Source organism: Eschrichtius robustus, chromosome 3, assembly GCF_028021215.1.
Source record: "Eschrichtius robustus isolate mEscRob2 chromosome 3, mEscRob2.pri, whole genome shotgun sequence".
Lineage (NCBI taxonomy): Eukaryota > Metazoa > Chordata > Mammalia > Artiodactyla > Eschrichtiidae > Eschrichtius > Eschrichtius robustus.
Genome location: NC_090826.1, coordinates 85,157,552 through 85,174,281, shown reverse-complemented (window position 1 = coordinate 85,174,281; position 16,730 = coordinate 85,157,552). Strand labels below are relative to the sequence as shown.

Here is a 16,730-nt window from a genome sequence, read left to right as displayed (position 1 = left end):
TACAACAATCTCACCATTCCCTAGAGCCACAGAGAAATTCATTTACCTCGCATAGGTGAACTTTTCTCGTCCCCAAAGAGCATTTTGTTCATCTTAGCTCAGTACAAGATCAGATCCATTGTCAGCAGTAACAATTTGTATTATGCTCTTCTCCACTGGGCTCAAACTTAAAGCATCCCTGAGTGGAAAATAAATGGCAATAGCTGTATCTCAATTTTTGCGCGGGTGTGGGTGGAGAGAGAAACTTAGAGAGATTAAGATCTTTACCTGAAATCATAGGTCCATCCAATCGATGATAAGACAGGAAACTGAAGCTAGGCCTCAAAAAAACTAATCCACTTATTTCCTAAGATATGCTGTTTTTTTTATTTTGTTGTAGATAGATGATAATCCTTCCCTCCCTATAACTCACACAAAGACAGTGAAGAGCCTCTTGGCTTTTGAAAAGAATTTTATTTTTGCTGAATTTTGGGACTGGCCTTGCCTGGCTCTCTATTCATGTTAGAGAAAAAGTCAAAGAACATTATTTTTCTATTAAAGCAAAGGTTTATACATTAACTCTGAGCTTCAGGACACCACATAGGGCTGAAGATAGAAGTTGGAGTGACAGTGACACAGAAATGAATTGAAATTGCCACTGACAATAAAGCAGGAGGCAGTGGTAGGCAGTGAAGTCTTGTCCCTGAAAATTTCACAGCATTGCTGTTGCTGAAGGGAACAGTAATTTAAGACAGTTATGGACCTAAAAAAAAAAAAAAGCAATAATGTTGAAGTCAGACCCAGTCTGTACGGGGTGGATATTATTTGGTTTAAAACAGTGCAGAGTGCATTTATGACTTTGGTAAAAAAAAAAGAGGCTGACCTTGATGCAGTGAAAATTTGAAATGGGATTAGAGGGCCTTGGTCTTGGATTGCTGCTAAAGACAGGAGAACAACAGTAAAAGAATGTCCTGGCACTAAATAGGCATATGTGTGTGCAGTTCCATCCACTCAAGGCTTAGAATCAGCAGACGCTTGCATTTTAAGGATATATTTGAAAAGCTCTAAGAAGACAGAAGTGGCACTCTGGGAGCATATATACGTATGTTCCTAGTCTCACTGAGGGAGAACCCTGTATTATATAGGAAGTTGGTTGTAGAACAAAGAATCTGGATGGACCCAGAGGGTGTTATGCTAAGTGAAATAAATCAGACAGAGAAAGACAAATATTGTATGATTTCACTTATATGTGGAATCTAAAAAACAAAACAAATAAACAAACATAACAAAACAGAAACAGTTATGGATACCGAGAACAAACAGGTTGTTGCCAGAGGGGAGGCGGTGGATGGAGGTGAGAAATAGGTGAGGGAGATTAAGAGGTACCAACTTTCAGTTGCAAAATAAATGTCATGCATATGAAATGTACAGTGTGGGAAATATAGTCAATAACTATGTAATATCTTTGTATGGTGACATATCTTATTAGGCTTATCGTGGTGATGATTTTGAAGTGTATAAAAATATTGAATCACTATGCTGTGTAACTGGAACTAACAGTGTTGTAGGTCTATACTTCAAAAACAAACAATCTCATAGAAAAAGAGATCAGATTAGTAGTTATCAGAGATGAGGTAGTGTAGGTGAGAGGGAGAATTGGATGAAGGAGTCAAAATGTACAAGCTTCCAGTTATAAGATAAATAGGTACTAGTGATGTAATGTACAACATGATAAATATATTTAACTCTGCTCTATGTTACATATGAAAGTTGTTAAGAGAGTAAGCCCTAGGAGTTCTCATCACAAGGACATTTTTTTTTCTATTTCTTTAATTTTGTATCTATATGAGATGGTGGATGTTCACTAAACTTATTGTGGTCATCATTTCATGGTGTATGTAAGTCAAATCATTATGTTGTGATACCTTAAATGTGCACAGTGCTCTATGTCAATTATATCTCAATAAAACCAGAAGAAAAAAAATTAGGATGACATCATGTGTGCATCCAAGTCCTGGCTCTCCCCCTTACTGTCTATGTTATTCTGGGCAAGTTATATTCTTTCTCTGATTTTCAATTTGTAATCTATAATATGGGATTATAATTATATTTAGTTTATAAGATTAAGGGGTTGAATGAAAGAAATTGAGGATGTTTTGCCAATATCAAGCACTATATAAATGCTCCAAATTGCACCTACTAGGTTGGACTCCCCCTTCTAAATATACATGGATAGTTTCACATTGGCATTTTATATCAGTTACTACCAAGGTCTTGGACAAAATTGCAAAGGAGGCAAAATTTGCATCTTCCTAGTTTCCATACGAAAACCTTGTCCATTCATTTCTTCTTTACCCCTGTTATACAGAGAGCCACCTCAGAACAGAGGAGAATTGAGAGGATGGTGAAGTGGGTGGGGCAAAGATTACAACATGTAGGCTCAGTGTCTAGGGTGTATAGAAATTCAAGAACAATTATATAGCTTGAGACCCGAAAAAAACAATTTCGGCTCCAAATTCAACTCAGCCCAGCTTACGTGGAATTACTATATCACACATTTATTGTGATGTGAGCATATTTTAATATGTTTGATATTATGTCTATTATATGCCTAGAATCTTAGAAGAGCTTAAAAGGGCCTGGTGGAGATGGCAAGGAAAGACTTGTTCACTACAGGTAAACCAGCATTTGGAAGCTGAGTTAGCAAAGAAAATGGACACAAATGTCCAGCTAGAACAAGATGTGTGTGTGTGTGTGTGTGTGTGTGTGTGTGTGTGTGTGTGTGTGTGGTGAGGGATGAAGTGAGCAGGCATATCCTCCAGCTACTGCTAAATATCCTTAGCAGTAGCTGGAGGGTATTTTCAAAATTCACGTATTTCTGTCTCTTATTACAGAACGTACAGTGAAATGTGGGGAGTGACATTCTAGGCTATGACAGTTTTTGCTCCTCAGTGTATTCCCAGCTCCAGCAAAGGTCCTAGCACATATTAGGCACTCAATAAATGTTGAGTGAATAAAGAGCCATCTAAGTCAGGGAGTACCCAGTGGTGCCAGAGAAGGCAGGGGGAGGGTAGTGTCAGGTGCTTTGAATCAGGCATTAGGCAATGACTGGCCTGAAAGTTACCCCAACTGAGGTGATGCAGCAGGAGAAATTGAATTTCTGCAAGGGACCCTAAATAATAATAATAACATCATAAATAATGATATTATGAGTTTACTCTCTGCCAGGTGTTATAGCAGAGAGACATTCATTATCACGTTAGCGCTATACTGTAGGCACTATTGCCATAGCCATGTTATGGACAAAGACTTAGAGAACTCATGTTATTACCTAAGATCCCAGCATGTGGCAGAACTGGGACTGAAACTCAGGGTGTTCAGGCTTCAGAACTGAGAGCTCTTAATGACTACACTGTAGGAATCCTCAAGGAATCCAGCAAGAGGAAAACAGCCTCAATATGAAGGAGCTCAGATGGAGTCCTGGTTATTAAGGCAGGAAACTGATCTGAAGGGAAGAAAACAGAAACCAATTTCCTTGAATAGGAGGTTAAGGTGGAGATTAAGATACGGGGGCAAGAAAGGAGCCTGATTTCTTGAGCTGTGACACAGGACCTAGGTTGTGCTGGAGCAGGACTGGGGTGATTCCAAAGTTCAGACTAGAGGTCTTAGGTAGGAGAACAGGGCCACAGCTGTAGAGATAAAGGAGCACTGGATCTCACAGTTAACATACTCGTGCCCATTCAAGTTGTAGACATTCTTCACCGTATTTGAACCTGCCCTTTCTAAGTCTGGTCATCTCTCTCTCTCCTTACAGGGGAGTCTTTCTCTAAATAGGTCTATATGGTGGTTCTTGGCCATAATTGGTCATTAGAAGCACCTGAGGAGCTCATAAAACTATCCATGTGTGGGCTTCACCTCACACAGGTAAAATCGGACTCTCTGGCATCACTATTTCTAAAAATTCCTACAGTCGAGTCTACTGTGCAGCCAAAGTTGAGAACCATTGTTGTAGATCAACATTTATGATTAAACTAACCACTATTAATGTAAATTTGGCTTATAGGTATTAAGTGACATGAATGTATATATTTGAACATTTATGTATACTTTGAAAGAAATTTTTGGGTTACAAGTGAAGTCAAATTCATAACAGTAAATTTTTAAAATGCAAAAATATAAAAAGAAAACGGGAGTAACCAATGATAATTACTGTCCATTTTAATAACATGTACTGAATTTAGTTTTAATTTAATTTAACAGAAGTAAAATAAATGAAACCCAAAGATTTGCTGAACTGCACATAAATGTTTCTTCACAAGAAAAGATACTTATCATTTCTTGACAATGTGATAGAAACCTGAAAGGCTCACAGAACAATAGCCAAAAGTACTAGCTAAAAGCCCTTTTGAATGCATAGAAGAATGCCTGAGAAATTAATAGAAATCACCAGAAATAAAAAGTGAAAGGAAAGCTGAGTGTTAGGCTAGTGTTAATGCTAAGGCTGCAGTTGGAGCAGAATTGGGTTATAATGGCCCAACTTCTAATGGAGAAAAAGTCCTAGGTCTGTGCAAGATGAAGGCTTGGAACTGAGACTCTTAATAAAACCAGGTATGTGAAAGCCTTTATCCTCAGTGAAAAAGAGCCTTTATCTTCAGTGAAAAGGTGAGTTAGGAAAAACAAGAACAAAAACAAAACAAAACAAAAACAAGTTGGCTCTGTTAACCTGGGCTCAAGGTAGAAGAAATTTCTTCTCTGACAGTTTGTATCTAAGACCCAATCCATTGGACACAATTTATGTGCCTTCTCAGATCTGGTTGGACTTTCACATCTCTGGAGACCTTAGCTGTTTCCTCATGGGGATCCCCAGCTGTTGCCTCTGTTGTATTAGCTGCAGTTGTCACCACCTTATCTGTTAATGGTTTCTATACTTTCCACAGGAGCTGTAGCAGTTCTGGAGACCAGGCCCAACCCAATTGCACTCAAGAAAATGCCGTGGATCGATTCAAATAAGGCATTGTGCTGCATTATTTGGGAAATTCAAGTTAAAAATGACTATAATTTGACTTTTGGTTCATAACACTCTGACAAAGCTAGTAGAGACAAAGAACAAATCTTCAGAAAAAAAAAGAACCCATAACTTATGTATTATAAGACTCTCATAGATAAAGCATGCAAAACATAAAGTTACAGTTCAAAAAATAACAAGGAAAATGCACACACACACATAAATAAGTCAACAAAAATCATGAATCAGGAGGGAAAAACAAAATTGAAACAACACAGGGGACATATCCTTCAAGAGTTCCACAGAATGAGCATATCAAATGGTGAATATAAGGTAAAATTTTGAGTTCCTCCCAGAAGCAGACTCTAAGGGAAGGGCTCAAATGAAAGTAGTTTGTGTAGTAAATGGCCCCAGGATATACCAGTAAAGGACTGGGAAGATTAGGTGCAAAGGGGAAAGAAGCCAGCAGACAAGGTGATACTAAACCAGTTTCTACTTTGGGCAAGTGGATCCAGTGTCACTCTGCCAGATGGTGTAGAACATACCTCAGAATTATCCCAAATGAGAGACAAGGAAGATGAGGATATTTAGACTTTTACTTCCTTTCCATCACTGGGAGAAAGATGCTTCTGGGACCATTAACTCTTCCATCCTTTGGATTTGCCTTGTGCATGGGCTGAGTGTGTTCCTAGGGTCAGGAAAAATTAAACAGACAGAGCTGCAGGTTTCCAGCAACAGACTCTGCCTTGTAGAGGTGAATGTCAAAGGGTTGTGAACAGGAATATCAGGATTTGACTGCTAAGAATGTTTAAAGAAATAAAGCCTGTAATAAGAATATTTAAACAACAGTGTGGTATAATTAAGAAAGTGACCAGGCAGATTTTAAAATAAACTGAATAAAACTTTGAGGGAAAAAGAAATCCAGATATCAAAGTCCAAGTGGATGAGTTAATTGAATTAGAGACAGCTACAGAGACATTTAGTGAAATCAAATAAATATTTAAAAAATTATGCAAAGTGCAACACAGAGGAAATAAATGCTAGAAAATATGAAAGTCCAGAGTAAAAAGTTTTAAAATATATTTAAATGGAATCCAAAATAATAGAGAAAATGGGATAGAGGAAATATTCCAAGAGATAATGGCTGATAATTTTCCAGAATTGTTAAAAGATAGAAAACTTCAGAATCAACAATCCTCCCAAACTCTCAAACAGAAACAAGAAATCCACTTATTAATACACAATTAGGCATATCCCAGTAACCACAGAGCATTGGAGACAAATGGGAAGTGTTACAGGCAGTCAGAGAAAGGAAAACTAGAACAGATTTCTCAAGAGCCAAAAAGGACAGAAGTATAATGTCTTCAAAATTCTTGCAGAACTTGCTGGCTACCTAAAATTGAATTCTCAACGAAACTATTATTCAAAAAAAGAATAAAAACAAGATGTTTTCAGATGAACAAAAATGAGAGTTTTCCACCAACAGAGTTGGTTGTACTTCACCAAAGACATTTCTAAGATACTCCAAGAAGATGGAAATAGACCTCAGAATGAAGGTTTTTTTAGATCAGAGATCAAGAAACTAAGGCCTGCCCTCTAAATCCAGCCTGTAGCCTGGTTTTATAAGGCCTGAGAGCTAAGAATGTTTTTTTGTTTTTTTGATAGATTTATATATATATATATATATTTTTTTTTTAACGTTTTTATTGGAGTATAATTGCTTTACAATGGTGTGTTAGTTTCTGCTTTATAACAAACTGAATCAGTTATACATATACATATGTCCCCATAACTCTTCCCTCTTGCGTCTCCCTCCCTTCCACCCTCCCTATCCCACACTTCTAGCTGGTCACAAAACACCGAGCTGATCTCCCTGTGCTATGCGGCTGCTTCCCACTAACTATCTATTTTACATTTGGCAGTGTATATATGTCCACATATATACTACCATTCTCTCACTTTGTCCCAGATTTATATTTTATAACAGCATTAGTTTTACAGAAAAATTGAGCAGATAGTACACAGTTTCCATATACATTCTACTCTTCCCCACCTTCACCCCAGTTTCCCTTATTATTAACATCTTACATGAGTATATTTGTCAAGATTGATAAACAAATATTGATACATTGTACACATACATATATATAAACATACATACACATAAACAGATTAGTAGGTGCACACATACACATACACGCATAAGTGTATACCCATACATATACAAATGAACGCCCACATCATTGATTGTTGATGTCTTCTTGGAAAACTGACCCCTGTTTATTCCTGGTATAGTAGTTTCCCTCGAGGGCAGGGCTTTTGTTATGCAGAGCATAAGGATCTGGGTGTATTTCAAAAGGCTACAAAAGGGGAATTTCCCTTCCCCCTACCCAAAGCAGAAGGGGATTTTTCCCTCTGATAAGAGCTCCTGGAACTAGAACTCATGAAAGTGCAGGGACCTCCCTATGATGGGGCCTTTAGGAGTTTTTAACTCTCAAGCTAGCCCACACTCAGCCTTCAGCAATTTATCGATTGCCATCTAAGTGTTCCTACATATACATATGTATATATATATATAACATGTAATTATATAACATATATAACACATATAATACCAGTTACTGGCTTCAGCTCCTGGTAAGCTGTATTGTGTTACGCCACTAACATATGGGGACTAGTTATAAAAGATAGTTTTACCTGAATACATATAACTTTCTAGCCATTGGTGGAGGGAAAATGGAATGTAAAATGCCTGATGGAGATTCAAAAGCAAGCAGGAAAGGAGTAGAGAAAAGAAAAGAAGCAAAGAAAAAGCGGGGTAAATATAAAGTAGTAGGACTAATTCAGAATGCACTAGTGATCACAATAAATGTCAGTAGAGTAAACATGCAAGTCAAAATAAGAATATTTTCAAGTTTGGATAAATAATAAAATCTCTATATATGCTCTTTTCAAACACAACATTAAACATTTTGACACATAATAGTGAAAAGTTAAAGGATAAATATTAGGCAAACACTAAACAAAATAATCTGGTGTAGGTGTGTAAATATATCCATCTCTCTTTATTAGACAAAATTGACTTCAAAATAACATTTTGGGGGGCTAAGGAATGTCAGTATTTAATGATAGAAGGTACAATTCTTACAGAAAGATGAAGAAAATCAGAATTTATAAGCACCCAACACTATAATCTTTATATATATATATTTATTTATCTATATGTATAATATATTGTAATACATATATAGCAAAACTGACCGAATTTTAAAGAGAAATTACTAAATTAACATTCATGATAGGAAGTTTTAAACTCATTCATAAGGCATGATAGAGATAGAGACAAAAACATTGCTAAGGACATGGAGGATTTGTACAACACGATTAGCAAGTCTGATGCAGTGGGCACATACACAGCTCTGTAATAGGGAGAAACAAATCTGATTCCATATTGGATCTGTTTCTTTTACTTTAACCTTTGTATTCTATTGCTTTTGCTACAACTTAATCACTAAAGGGATGCTGCCTATAACTTAAAGTATACATAATGGCCCATCTCTAGGAACACTGCCTCCCATGTCTGAACTAAAATACCTTTCAGCTCATAGGAAACATCCTAACCAGGCCCACCTATGAACGGCTGCAGGAAAGAAGGAATTAACACATCTCTTCTGGAGTCTGGCCGAAACCAGGAGATATTTGCAACAGCTTATCACCTTTTTAACTTTACCTCCTCACTTCCCTGCTCTTTGTAAAAGAAACTAGCATCCAAACCTTGGCAAGATGGTTCTTTGGGACACCAATCTACCATCTTCTTGGTCTGCTGGCTTCCTGAATAAAGTCACTACTTCTTGCCCTAACAACTTGTCTCTCCATTTTTTGACCTGTCGTGTGGCGAGTGGTACAAGCTTGGACTCAGTAACAGCTCTATATCCAACAATTAGAGAATGTACGTCCTTCACAAATACACATGGAACATTTATAAGAAATGTCCATATTCTACGTCATTAAGCAGGTTCTTAAAAAAAAAAAATCAAAGAACTGATAGACAGATGATTTTTTCTGTTTATAGTTTATTTACTTTAGAAATCATTAAAAATGCTAATTTAAAAATGTATATGGAAATTATAATAAAAGACACTTGCAAATAATCTTTGGTTCTAAACAGGAATAATGATGGACATTAGAAAATATTTAGGACTGAAAATTGATGAAAACAATTCATCTAAAATTTAGGAGATGTAGGTAAAGCGTTACTTAAAATAATTTTAACACTCTTATTCCTTATATTATTAAGTTTGAAAATTGATAACCTAAGTTTTCAACTTAAAGCAGTTAGAAAAAGAACAACAGAATAAAACCAAAGTAAGTTGGAAGAATGAAATAATAACAAGAGGAGAAATTAATTAAATAGAAAAAAAATAAAATAGAGAGGATCCACAGAGCCAAACACTCACTTTTTGAAAAGTCTAATAAAATAGGCACCCCCTGGCAATATTGAGCATGGAAAAAAAAAGAGAGAGAGAGAGAATCTATCAAAGAAGAATATTAGCAGTGAAAAAAGTCATAACCCCATAAACAGAAAAAGATTTTTTTAAAAGAAGATATTATAAACAAGTCATTAAATTTGAAAACTTAAGACAAAATGTTCAATTTCCAGAAATATAACTAGCCAATAGTGATTCAGAAGAAATTAAAATCCTGACTAGTCCTCAATGATCAAAGAAAATGAATATAACATTTAAGCCTCAGCCTCCCCCCTTGCATCAAAACTGGATATCTGAGGCAGTGAAATAACACAAAATTCCAATCAACATCTTGGCTTTTTTTTTTTTAACCTACTTAGAACTTGACAAAATGATTATAAAATATATATTGAAGTCCAAAAGACTAAAATAGCCACAATAATTTGGAAGAAGTACAATATAAGGAGACCTCCTTCCATATACAAATACTTATTATAAACTGTAAGTAATATAAAGCTATAAACAATAAAGGCAGTGTGCATTGCTCCAGGAAAGAAAAATAGACCGATGGAACTGAACAGAGACTTGAAATAGATCAGTGCATGAATGGAAACCTTATATATGACAGAGGCAACATTGCCTACCAGTGGAGAAGGATAGGCTATTGATCAAATAGTATTTAGAACTTCGATTATCAATATAGAGAAAAAAAAATGGGAATCCCTGTCTCTAACCAAAGACTATAAATAATACTGTGTGGATTAAAGATCTAAATGTGGCAGCAACAGTTTAAAATGTTTTGGAGGAATTGTAAGAGACTATCTTTATAATTTCAGAATAGGGAAAGGAATAAATTTTAGTCAATTATTTGTTTACTTGGTATTATGAACTCAAACATTAGGATTGCCAAATAATTTTTACTAATATAATATCTGAACTGCTTTTTCTATGTTACGTATACAGAGCCTTGGTTGATCACACTTATACATCCCTTGAATGGAATACTATTTTTCAATGAATCAATAACATTTCATAGCTCAAGTCAAGTAATTTTAAAACAGAGTTTAAATAAGTGGAATTCTTTAAACCTCAGGTGTTGTATTTTTTCCTCTAAAGCATGGGGAAAATGAGTTTGAAATATGTATTCAACCAATAGGGGGGAAAAGGTTGTAGCATTTAGTTTTAACTTTTAAAAGAACAATAAAATATGTGTTTTAAGTGAGCTTATTTTAAAAAATAAAATTCATTGAATAAATCCTATGAGCAATAAGCTCAAATATTTTTATGTCATATTCTAGATTTAGAGCAGAGTACTATAGAATATTTATATTGATGTGCATTACTCTTAATCCTCTTTGATTTAGTACCTCACATATAAAGACAAATTTGAAGATTGGCATGTAATGCTTTTCATATCATGTTTTTGCCAATGGAAACATGCTGATTGCATATTTTTTATGTAATTGTTAATGACAAACTTAACTATAATATGATTTAAAAGTAAAATCTATCTTTATATAGTCTGTAGTTTTACAAACACAGGATTTTCTGTTCATTTGCATGCAAGAGGCAGCTATAAATACTTTGTACATTTGAAGTGAGAAAACCAAGATGAGAGTGGAAGTCATAATTGTATTCCTTTTTCTTTTTATTTTAAGCAACAAAACAATTTCATTAATGTATTTATTTGGGGATAGCTTTATTCTACTAAGAATATTTTGGTAATTTAAAATTGCAAAAACTACATATCTTTTCATAGACTAATATGATGGATCATTATATTTCCACTAACGTGTTTATGTGGCTGTCTTAGGAACACTATTTCCTTAAAATACCTGCAGGATATCGGCTACATAAAGAAAGACAAGCAACTTTAAATGTTATTTATTCATCCACGAATAGAGGCTGTAGCATACAACACCACAGTTTTTGTTCTTTGATTAGCATGGGTGCTTCTGGTGACCCTTACTAATGTCTGCAAAGAATGTGAATGAAAGATGGGAATAGACAATATATTCAGTGCACTGACTTTCCCTCGTAACCTTCACCACCACAGTTTCATGACTTTGCTCCATCATGAAGTATAGGGAAATAAGATACCACTTTTTTTTTCCCTTGGAAGGCTTTATTCTATTGTTTATTTTTGCTGTTGTTGATTTACAGGTGAAAAGTAATCTAAAGTAATTTTTAAGATTTCTGGTCTACATAGAATGATTTTGATACCATAGTATAGAATAGTGCCTGGAACCATTTTGAAGGATATTTTTTGTTACCTTCCTTGAATCTATTCTCCCCTTCTCCCCATTTTTGTTTTTGTTTTTAACCAAGAGAATCTTTATATTTAGGGAGGAAATCTGCTCCCTCCTTTTTTCTAGCCATGCAGTTTGGGTGAAATTGAATGCACGTCCTGCTTCAGGGGTAGCTCTTTGTTGTCTAAAATCAGAGTACAGACGGTCCTCGACTTACAATGGTTTGACTTAAGATTTTTTGGCTTTACGATGATGGTGCAAAAGTTATACACATTCGGTAGAAACCATACTTCAAATTGTGAATTTTGATCTTTTCCCAGGCCAGTCATATGTGGTACAATACTTCCTCATGTTGCTGGGAAGTATTGAGGGTAAATAACCGATATACTTACCACCGTTCTGTACTCATAAAACCATTCTGTTTTTCACTCTCAGTATAGTATTCAATACATTACATGAGATGTTCTTTATTTTATTATAAAATAGGCTTTGAGTTAGGTGATTTTGCCCACTGTAGGCTAATGTAAGTGTTGACCTGAAATAGATAGACCCTCATATATCTCTCCAGCAAAGATGGGTTCAGATAAGCAGAGAATTGCAATTTGGAGTCTGCAAAGATGGCAAACCACTTGCAAGCACCACTTGCTCCCCTCCCTCACATCTCCCCCCCCCCCCCCCCCCCCCCCCCGCCACAAGGGAGGGAGAACACTTCTATAGAGGAGAAAAGGAAGTTGGGAGGGCCATAGCAAACAAAGAGTCTTTGACTTTTTATTGGCTGAGTCCTTTCCAGGAAATAAAAGAAGTCTTTCTTCTTCCTTTTGTACCTGGGTAGGGCCTCAAGGCATGAAAGCTCCCCTTTCTGGTCTCCCAACTCTATTTAATTGAAGTTTCTGTTTATTAATTTTTACATAAGTTTTCTGACCATGTTTAAGATAGGCTAAGCTAAGCTATGATGTTTCCTAGGTTAGATGTATTAAATGTATTTCAACTTTGACATTTTCAAGTTATGATGGATGGGACGTAATCCCATCACAAATTAAGGAAGATCGGCATTGTAATCTTGTCACAGTGGTTGGATTAGGGAAGGACACTGTCACCTCTTTTTGTTTATCGCTATATTTAGTTTGCTAGCATTTTGTTGAGAATTTTTGCATCTATATTCATAGGGGATATTCATCTTTGGTTTGCTTTGCTTTTTAAAAAAAGAAACCAAAATGTTTAATTTTACTGAATAAAGAAAGTTTACTCAGGGTTTATGTAGATCATAAGAATGCTTAGATTATAACAGCTGAAAGATCCACAGCTGATTGGAAGGAAGGAATAAAGAAAGTAACTTATATTTTCACTGCCTAAACAAAAGTCTAATTGCTATAGATGTCTTGTAAAATTTCCCAAAAAAGGTCTAGCCAAATTTATTTTCTAGTGGATCCTTTTTCCTTTTTTCAGGGATGAAAAATAAGATTCAATGTGTATATTATTGATTATAACTAATATCACAGCTTGAAAAAGTCATGAGACAGAAGCATAAATATAATATTAAAAAGGCAAGATTTTCAAATTGTATTAAAGGTATATTAACCATAGTAACTGGAAAAGATATATTAAACTTAGCAGTGTACCACACAAGTTCGAAATAAAACTCATAGGGCAGACCAAAACTGATGCTAATTAAGGAAAATGGTCTGTTTTTTAGAAAGGGTGTCCAGACAGACACCACTACAAAGAAATGCCAACAGTAACTATTGGTCCCTTCTGTTCCTTAGTGAAGTGTCAAAGATAGAGTGACTGGGTTAACAGCTTAAGGTTTCTCCAAGCATCTGTAGTATTATCAGCACGGTCCAGGCCTTGGGAGTCCTGACACTTCAGGAGGTTTCTGGCCTTCTTGGGCAAGTCTGCACATTTGTGTTCCTGAAATAAATTCAAAGTCTTCATGGTGTTCAGAGTCATGGTAGTCTATATGCTTCTTTTTCTTGTTGTAAACTGTAACTTGAAGGGAAACTATTTCCAAGGTGATTAAGCCTAGGGCCATTGTTATCTCTTTGCTGTTATGAGTTGGCTCATAAAGACCCTTCCCTGTTTTCTGGATGAGACATGCCAGCAGAGTCTCACCCAACAGTATAAAAGTCGATTCCCGCGACCATCAGTGTTCTGCAATGCTACTGGACCTCAGTTGGTCCATGATGGGATATGGAAAGATGGCCACCACTGTTGTTTCAGGATTCAGGATTTCTTCCTCTAGCACTACAGCCTGTTGCTTCATGTGACACTTCAAAGGAACATTATTATTTTTTGTCCAGCCACCAAGAGGGTGAAGGAGAAAGACAGGGCACCTGTAAGCCCCTCTCTAGAAGTTGCTTTTGAGTATCCTGTATTAATGGAGCATGTCCATTGTGGACTGAGTTTCATAATTAAATTCAAAGGCAGCATCAGCCTTCGTATCTTTAAACATCTGCTTTAGCTCAGTAGGGGTGAAACAATACTGATCAAGATCATCATTCTAATGAATTTGGTCAAAGACTTGAAGATCTCCTTCAATCAGCCAATCTCCTTGTTCCAAAACAAATCTTGATGTAGGGGTGGTCCTGAATGTTGTTTCTCACTGTCTAGTACAGTGTTCCTCCTTCCTGTGTTAAAAAAAAGCTCTGGATTGTGAAGAAGAAGAGCTGCACAGTGACCCTCCTACATCAGAGCAAAAGCTGTCCAGATGTCCAGCATTTATCTTCTTGAGTAGCTGTCAGAAATATAGGCACTGACAAATTAATGATGTCCCCACCCAGAAGATAATCAAAATGAAGGCACTGCAAGTACTCCCCATTTCTGCTAAAGCCATTCAGTGAGATGCGCCAATCTTTTGCCAAAACCTGCACACACTGCACAACCACTTTATTAATTTTTAATGCTGATAATGTTTCTCCATCTGTTTTTGCCAAATGAACTTTATTTTCTGGCACACACAAGATGCCACAGGTACAATATTCCACTCCCAAAGAAATTCCATAACTCTTACTGCACACAGCCATTTATGTCACAGGAGTCTGTTTTCAGTGTCAATTCAGGGGCTTTTGGTTTTGTATATTCAGAACCAAACCCAGTGAAACATTTAATTTCTCTAGCCCATGCTTTTTATTAGAGTCCTTTGATAACCTCTGCTCACAAACATGGAGAGGTGCATTTAACAAATACTTCAAAAAAAGGCAAACTTGTACCCTCCCGAATTTGCCTTGTATTATTGTGATCTTGAGTATAAGGCGATATAAAACTTGTAATCCACACTAAGCCAGCACCTGTAAACAGCTTAACAACTTCTGCAACTCATCCAACATTCTTATCCCTGTTCAATACTAAAGCCAAGGTTTTTACTGAGACCTTGATGAACGTTGTCACCAACCAAAGTATAGCACGGATAACCTGGCAAACCAAGTATTCCTCCAAAGCCATGCTCACTGTGGTTTTTCCTGCTCCAGATAAGCCTGTTAGCCAAACTGTGCAACCAAAAAAGCCACCTCTGGTCTCTACCACCTGACCTCTTGTTCCTGCTGACATGGTGAGCTTGATAGGTGGTATTAGGTGCTCTCTGCCTTCCCCGGTTCTGCATGTTATTGCTCAGTATGTCTTTCTTGTACAGGTTCCCAAGGACCTTCATGGCTGTAGAGAGTGCACAGGGTGCCGGGGTTTTCAACCCCCAAAGGTTAGAAGGAGGAGGGGAGGCCTGTGGGGGTGGAGCAGAGCAGGAAGGTATGCTCTGACCTAGGCACGTTATGCTCTAGATTCTGGTTGTGTGGCTTGTTGGCTGTACCTCTGATATGGGTCAGGGCAGAGGTATATGGGATTTTTTTTTTCTTGTGATATCTTTGTCTGGTTTTGGTATCAGGGTAACACTGGCCTCATAGAATGGGTTTGAGAATGTTCCCTCTTCCTTTATGTTTTGGAAAAGTTTGTGAAGGATTGGTATTAATTCCCATTTAAATGTTTGATAGAATTCATCAGTCAATCTATCTGGTTCTGAGCTTTGCTTTGTGGGAAGTTTTAAAATTACTATTTCATTCTCTTTGTTAGAGGTCTACTCAAATTTTCTATTTCTTCTTCAGTCAGTTTTGGTAATTTGTGTTTCTAGGAATTTGTCCATTTCCTCTAAGTTATCTAATTTATTGACATAAAATTGTTTATAGTATTTCCATGTGATACTTTATATTTCTGTAAGTTTGGTAGTGATGTCACCTTTTAATCACTATCCTGTAAAGGTAATCATTACCATGCCTTATAGGGTAAACACTTCCTTAAGCTTATATTCCTAAACACTATAGTTTTAATTGTTCTCTGAATTCCACACAAATGAAATCATATGCAATATATTCTTGTCTGGCTTCTCTTGCTTTATTTTATGTTTGTAAATTTATCCCTGTACCTTTAGTTTGTTCATTTCATTGCTGTGTACTATTCCATCGAATGAATACAGGCATACCTCATTTTATTGTGCTTCACAGATATTGCAGTTTTTAGAAATTAATGGTTTGTGGCCCTGTGTCCAGCAAGTCTGCAGGTGTCATTTTTCCAAAAGCATTTGCTCACTTCATGTCTCTATGTCACATTTTGGTAATTCTCACAATATTTCAAACCCTCCACCAGAAAAAAGATTATGACTTGCTGAAGGCTCAGATGATGGTTTTCATGTTTTAGCAATAAGGTATTTCTAAATTAAGATTTTTACATTGTTTTTTCAGACCTAATGCTATTGCACACTTAATAGACTATAGTATAGTGTAAACATAACTTTTATACATACTAGAAAACCAAAACATTCGTGTGACTTGCTTTATTGTGATATTCACTCTGTTGCAGTGGTCTGGAATCAAACCCACAGTACCTCCCAGGTATGCTTGTATACAACAATTTATTTATTCAGTGATATTTGGTTATTTTCTTGTTTTTGGAATATTATAAAAATTGCTGCTGTTAATGTTCTTGAACATGTGTTTTGTTTCTTACAAACATGCAATTATGTTGGATTGTACATAGGAGTGATCTGCTGAG

The 16,730-nt window shown here is 36.2% G+C and overlaps 1 pseudogene; it reads right to left on the bottom strand.

The window, feature by feature from the left end:
- Nucleotides 1-14,746: 14,746 nt before the first annotated feature.
- Nucleotides 14,747-15,342, bottom strand: LOC137761171 (bifunctional 3'-phosphoadenosine 5'-phosphosulfate synthase 1-like; annotated as a pseudogene).
- Between the last annotated feature and the right edge of the window lie 1,388 nt (nucleotides 15,343-16,730).